This window comes from Pseudochaenichthys georgianus, chromosome 21 (genome assembly GCF_902827115.2).
Source record: "Pseudochaenichthys georgianus chromosome 21, fPseGeo1.2, whole genome shotgun sequence".
In the NCBI taxonomy this organism is placed as follows: Eukaryota; Metazoa; Chordata; class Actinopteri; order Perciformes; family Channichthyidae; genus Pseudochaenichthys; species Pseudochaenichthys georgianus.
The window spans coordinates 29195251-29202710 of NC_047523.1; positions in this window are offsets into that span (position 1 = coordinate 29195251).

Below are 7460 nucleotides of genomic sequence, written 5' to 3' on the forward strand. Positions count from 1 at the left end.
TGCGTCAGTTAGGATATGGTCATTTGACTAAGACTAACTTTTTCCAAACAAACAGGATTTTTAAGTATCTCCAGGCCCAATTCCCTCAAATGTAAAGGACCCAACACAGCATTGTTTGAGACATTGGTTTATTACTGTTAAAAAATGAAGAATGTTATAATAAGCACTAGCAGCCGGCATTACATAAGCTCACAGACAACAATAACAAATAAAACGATATATTGCATAAGTTGTGGGATAGAGAATTATTTACAAACAGAAGAGTGAAGCAATATAACTTGTACAAATCACATCAATTTAAGCCCTAAAAAAGACCTTGATTATTCCCCCTCAAATATAAACAACTGATACAAGAACTACAACGACAAAGACCCGTGGAATTAGGTAATATGCACAATATTAAAGATGAAATGCAAAAAAACATCTTGATTTGCGGGCATTGGCCCTTATACAAAATGGTAGTATAAAAATAAAGGGCCTACCTTACAGAATATTTTCACATTTATTTAATCGATCTTAAAGCTATACTCACATGTCCATATGTATTTTGAAGCAGCTGTTACTGTTCTTACGCTCCAGATCAGCACAATGACACTATCTGTGGAAACAAAAAGAGGGGATTGTATATTAAAAACATTGAAAGTTTGATTAAATCACTGAGTAATCATATTTGCCTCAACTGAACTTAAGAATGCATTTTTTGCACATAATGAGGATGCTGGATTTAGTATTTTCCAAGGAGACAGGACAAATCATCACAGTGCATGCAGTGCTGTATTAAAATAGACCTATCCCGTTAAGCCTTTATCACTAGTTTTAGTAAATGTGCAATTAATCAAGTTCCAACAAACCAATTGTCACACAGTAAACCAGAGGGTCTGTTTAATAGACCGTCTTTGTGTACAATCAATACTCTTCACAACAAACCCATTTCTCCTTGTCACACATCTTTTGTGTACCCGTCCTCTACCACCATGTCATGAAGACTTGGTATTAAGGCAACCCTGCAGTGACAATGGATGATTTTTGGTTTCTCAGCTACAAGGAAGTGATGTAAAAACCAAAGGGAAAGTGGTGGGCTGTTGTTTTACCAGGAGCTGTATGAAACTCACCACAAGATGGGGCATAACCCAAATGTAGAGCGAGAGAGACAGGGGAAGAGACGAGGAGTGGATACAGGGAGACGTGCTCTTACTATTTGCGTTTTTTTTAAATTATTTTCACTGCAATCTGTCACCAAAACATGACTTAAACAGTCTAGCTGTCTAAATTGAAAACAGGCCAGTGAAATTAAATGAGACATCGACTAAAGAGGAAAAACAAAGGCTGGTCTTTTCCTTGTTTCTCTCTGAGCCGTTAGCTGTCTGTGAATTTCCTTCGACTGTCACACAGTGTCTCTCTGGTCTCTCCTTCCTCTTGTAGACTTTACATGTTGGTCTTTTAACTCAAGAAGCACTCATCTTACTATAGTGGTCTGCCTTGAATAGTGTGCTAAAAGTTTTATTCCAAAATTCAAGTCTGTAGAGAACTATTCTGAAGCCAGCCCCTAGCAAACCGACCCTTGCTGAGAGAAGAGCCATGCTGGTGAAACAGAGCTTAGCAGCTAAGATCGGTGATAACATGAGTTAATGCTGAACTGTGTGAAAAGCCATGTTAGATCTGGTTGAAGCAGGTGAAGATGTGCTAACATCAGCAGCCATCATCTGGGACAGTTTCAGGGCTGAGTCTTTTACACTGACAAAATAAGGAGGTACAGTACTATCCTTAAGTACAGCTGTGAGGTACTTATACGAGTGTGTTTTCATTTTATGTAACTTTATACTTCTACTCCACTACATTTCAGAGACAAATATGGTCCAATCCATAATATCTGGTAAGGATTGGAAGTCATTGGGACACTTGACATGGAAGCTTATACTTTCAACAACAAAAAAAGCCACTTATACAATTACAAAACCTATGAAAAGAGGAGTGGCCATTGTAGTGGTACAATGCTGCATTGAATTAGTCATTAAGTCACATAACATTAAAACTATTAAATAAAATACATTTTTAAATAAAAACAGCTTGTAATAAACTAGAAGAAAAAATATATAAATATCTATATAATAAAACAGCTGTGTTTTATTTATCCGGTGTAGTAATAATATTGGGTATGACAAGGAGGCTATTGAAAGATGTGTTGGTAAAAGAAACCCTGGGGTTAGGAGCAAGTGCCCGGATGTGAAACCTAATTTCAACGCGGTTTTACCGGTATATAAATAGTTAGTATTTTCGTTCCAATTAGGGTAAATGCTGTTATCAGTAATCTCTCAAACAAATCATACCATTGTTGAATAAACCAATACATACAGAGGATGTGAGCACAGGACTGAATATGAGAGCTGGAAGTTCTCCATGGATGTCTAAAGAAAACTGTTGTATGAAATCTATACATCCATGTATGAAATGCGTGTGGCTAAAAGCACTACTTCCTGTAAATGTCACATGATGACGGTGGGAGAAAATATAACATTTCGCCGCTAGGAGGTGCAGAAACAAGTTCAAAATCAACAATACAAGAAAGATAAAAATAAGATAATGTAAAGAAAGAATGACAAATGACTATAAAACAATAACTACAGGGTATTTAAAATGAAAAGGGGAATAGCTGTGCTGTTTTAAAGTTGTATAATTTAAATGCGCAAAACAGATGTACAGGACAATTGTAATATCAATAATTGGAATGGAAAATTCCCTTGTGAGCTTCAGAGGTTGTGTTACCTTAATTTCATTTCAAACCTTTATTTAACCAGATTGGTCCCATTGAGATCATAGATCTCTTTTTCAAGGGAGACCTGCAGCATATAGGTTCCACATGAAACATAAAACAATAAAGGACATTATACATTATATTTACAGGATACATAGTTATAGACATTTACAAGTGCCCATAGTATCAACGAGCATTTCATTTAGCCTAGCTGTAAAAACATGCAGAGGAATGAGATTGCTCAGTTTCAATTCTTGCTGAAGACTGTTCCAAGCAAGTGGAGCTGCGCACATAAAAGCTGTCTTACCTGAGACAGTCCTTGCTCTTGGCACATCTAACAATACTACATCATGCGATCTCAGACAATAGCTGCTTATAATATGGGAATTTACCCAACAAAGCTTTATAAATAAACGTGTACCAATGACTGAGCCTCTTTACAGTAAGTGATGGCAGACCTGCCTTGGCATACAGTGTACAGTGATGAGTAAGTGCTTTACAATTTGTGACAAATCTCAGTGCGCTGTGATAGGCGGCATCTAACTTGTTCAGGCAGGCAGGTGCATTCATATACAACAAATCACCATAGTCCAGCACAGGTAAAAAGGTCACAGTGACTAGCCTTTTCCTGGCCTCAAGCGAGAAACAGGACTTGTTTCTGAAAAAGAAACCTAGTCTAACCCTCAGCTTTTTAAGCAGGTTATTGACATGAAGTTTAAGAGTAAGACAATCATCAAGCCAGATACGTAGGTATTTATAACAGGTAACCACTTCAAGTACTTGTCCTTGCATAGTAACAATATCTAAAACAGGCTCTGGTGTCTTTTTAGCTTTTGAAAATAGCATTACCTTGGTTTTATCAACATTTAAAATAAGCTTAAGTTCAGAGAGCTGAGTCTGAATAATGTTAAAAACAGCCTGTAATTTAACACCAGCCTCCTTAATGGAGGGACCTGCACAGTACATCACAGTATCATCCGCATAAAAATGTAAAGTAGCTTCATTCACATTTTCACCTAAACTGTTGATATATATGGAGAATAAAAGTGGACCTAAAACAGAACCTTGAGGAACACCATTAGTCATGTTTAACCACTCAGAAGACAGCCCATCAAAGTGAACACATTGGGACCTTTCAGAGAGGTAGTTCACAAACCACCCCACTGCATGGCTGGATATGCCTATACTGAGTAGCCTCTGCTTTAAGATGCGATGATCAACGGTGTCAAATGCTTTGGAAAGGTCAATAAATAGAGCTGCACAACTCTGCTTATTATCTAAAATACTCGTAATGTCATTCACCACTTTCATTGTGGCAGTGATGGTGCTGTGTTGCTTTCTGAAGCCTGACTGATGTTTAGACAGGATATCATTTTTATATAAAAACTCCTTTACCTGTTCACTCATAAGGCGTTCGAGCACCTTCGCCAGAACTGACAATTTAGAGATTGGCCTATAGTTATTTAAAATAGTTGCCTCCCCTCCTTTTAGAAAAGGCAAGACATACGCTGACTTCCATACTTCTGGAATTGCATTTGTGCTGAGGGAGAGGTTAAAAAGAGAAGTAAGACCTTACATTGCCAAGACACACTTTACAACAACTCTGACCCACTTGATCTTCATCATCACCTTTTCTCATTTGCATCGCTTTCACACGTTTTCCAAAGCCTTTTTCAAAACATTTAACACTGACCTCACAGAAAGACCTAACACTCTATTGGATTAGCTAATACGAAAGCAAGGATCTATTTATAGTTGATAGGAATGAGTCTTTATTCATCATCCCATATTTGTTTGTGGGACATTTTTAGTGTTCTTCGATGAAGAAATGTACAGAAAGAGTTCATGCTCTGATATTTGTGCATCTTATATTTGTCCCATACTCCAACTATGTAACGTATCAACAAATGGCACTAGCACATAGCACACATTTTGTCTTTCGTGTAGTTATTTGGTTAAGGCCTGTGTTTGAACTGAACCTTCTAAATAGACACAATTGTTCAGGCAAAATACGCAAATAAATGTAATTTTTTTAAGATAAAGACATGTTGCCTCTGGAGGCTTACAAAAGACGAAGTTTTGACTAAGGTATAAGCTCAAAGAGGGTCAAGGACAGACTATAAACAAGGTTTGATCTTGAATTAAAACAGCTTGCACTGCCTTGTATTATTGGGCGTACACTGCAAAGCTATGTAAATGCTTATCTGCATCTAAACATATTTATGTATTCAATAAAGAGATGGAAATCAGTTGTGAAGAAAAATATCATGTTTTAATTACATTTTAATCAGTGCGCACTGATGTATAAAACATTCAGCCCAGCGTGAGACTGACTCTTCTGACCTCTTACATAAAAACCGTCATTCGATTCACAATTTGTAATCATAACTGCCATGAAATGTCCTCTTCATCCCCACAATGTCTCGATATAACAAGTCAAAGTTAAAATCTAATTTAACAATTTTTCATGGTTTTAATACACAATACTCCCTTATTCTTTAAAAGCCAATTAAAATATGCAAAAGTACAATCCTTTAATTTTCTCATAAAAATGTAAATGACACAAAATGGATACTTACAATCAGAGGAATGATTTAACAATGGAAAATAAATTTACTTGTCTCCATGAAATTACAAAGCAATGACATATCTTAAGTAAAGTACCACATGTAGGCTACATTAAACGAACTAAGGAACAACTGGGGCTTTTACTTCCCGTGTTGTTGAGCTTTTCAGATGTAATGGGATGCAATATGAGGTCATCTTGCAAGAAAACAAGGTTTTATTGTCTTTGACTGAATGAGTCTGTTGTCTTGTCCTAACCACTGGAGCATTTTAAACTGGTCTCCTGTGAGACATGAAAACCTCCTATCACCTTCTCACAGCCAGAGACTCTTTAAGCTCCTGTGTGAACACAGAAGAGCTGAGCTCCAATATCTTACATACAGTCCACTTAAAAGAGTATCCGTGAAAGCAGCTAACAATCATTCTTTTAGTTTGATTGAATTAATTAACCCAGTTATTTCAACAATTTCCAGCAAACTGAGTTGTGGCAATAACTGACTTATGTGCCGTAGATATGACCAACAGTATCTGGTCATCTTGTTCTGCGGTGTCCAGCCTTTCTCTCTAAACATATAACTGCTATGAATGCAGAATCTGTAGGCCATGGGAAGGTTTTGTTATTGCAGGCATTGTGGTTTACGTTTGCTGTCAGAGTATTTGACCAAATACAGTTGAGTGGGCTTTGGCTGAATGCAGTCAAACATTTGATTGTTTCACACAGATGGGTATGAAGAGCAAAACAGTTCAGAAATATCACTGAAGCATTCAAGCATGGGGGAATCAGCTACTAAATTAGTCAGCTGTCTGCGAATGTCAAACTACCAACTAGCCAGTTAGCAATCCATCTCAGAGCTCTTCCCGCTCTCTCCACAATTCACCCACAAGAAAAATATTTGCCTTGGAAGGCATGGTGTTACTTGAAGGCCTCAAAAACCTTTTTTCTTCAATTGTTTAAAGGTATGCCAAAGAATACATGAACTCAAACATTGTTGTTTTTGTGCTGGTCCATCCCGATTTGGAAAAAAGGTGATTATTTGATTTATGTGCATCAATCAGAGCTTTTGCACAACAAGTCTCAATAAAACGTATTTATTTCTTTGTAAATGTTGTGATATATATTCAAACACTTTAGATGTATTAACTGAATACTTTAGTAGTTTTAAGTGGCTTTAACTAAATGTAAAATCAGCTGCAAAATGTCAAGCAGTACATAACTATCCTCCATAGAGAGCAGCAGAGCTGTTGACATCAGGGATTTGATTCATGCCGCTGCTTGTCAGTCATTTTTTTTTTAACAGACTCTGCAGAGCCAATGCCAAAGTGAAGAGGGATCACTTCTGATGAAAGGGTTTGTCCCTTTTCTGACTGAACCTCATCCCAAAATGGTTGAAAAAATGTAACCCAAAAGAAAATGACATATTGAATGAGATAATTAAGAATGAGCATTTAATCTACAATAATTATGTAAACTTAATTATGCTTTTTATTTTACTTGACAGTTAAAGTTAATTCATTTATAGAAAATAAACTTAAGCCACAACATATGATATCCTATCTATTATTAATTAAGCATTAAGGCCGGCTAAAGTGTTAACAATGAAGCCAAATCAGAGCCGAACAATGCCTTTGTGCAGAGCTGGTCTGCTGCATTCACCATATCCATCCACAGGCATTATTTTATAATAGGATCATACAGTTTGTGGATAAAGACTTCATAGTTCAAATGGCCACGTCTCATCATACTACTGTAGGTTTTTCCTTGAAACCTCCTCCTATTGTGTGAAATGTATATTAATATTAACGCAGATTGTCCATCTTGAGGATTTGGTGAAAATGGGCTTACTGTAGCTCTCACTGAACATCTACTACCAAGCACATATTGCAGCAAAGCCGTATATACAAAATAGTACATCAGTGCAGAGTGAGAAATTATTTGTTTGAATGCTATAGTTGATATAGCATATTATCAAAAATTCAATTACTGTGTATAACGAACATGTATGGGAAAAAAATCTGTATTTTATATCTATTGACGTAAACAAACTTTTAACACAATTAGCTAACATTATCATTTGTATTTGATTGTTCTTGAGTAGGTCATTATATTGATGTGTAAAGTTTATTTAACAGGGACAACAATGTA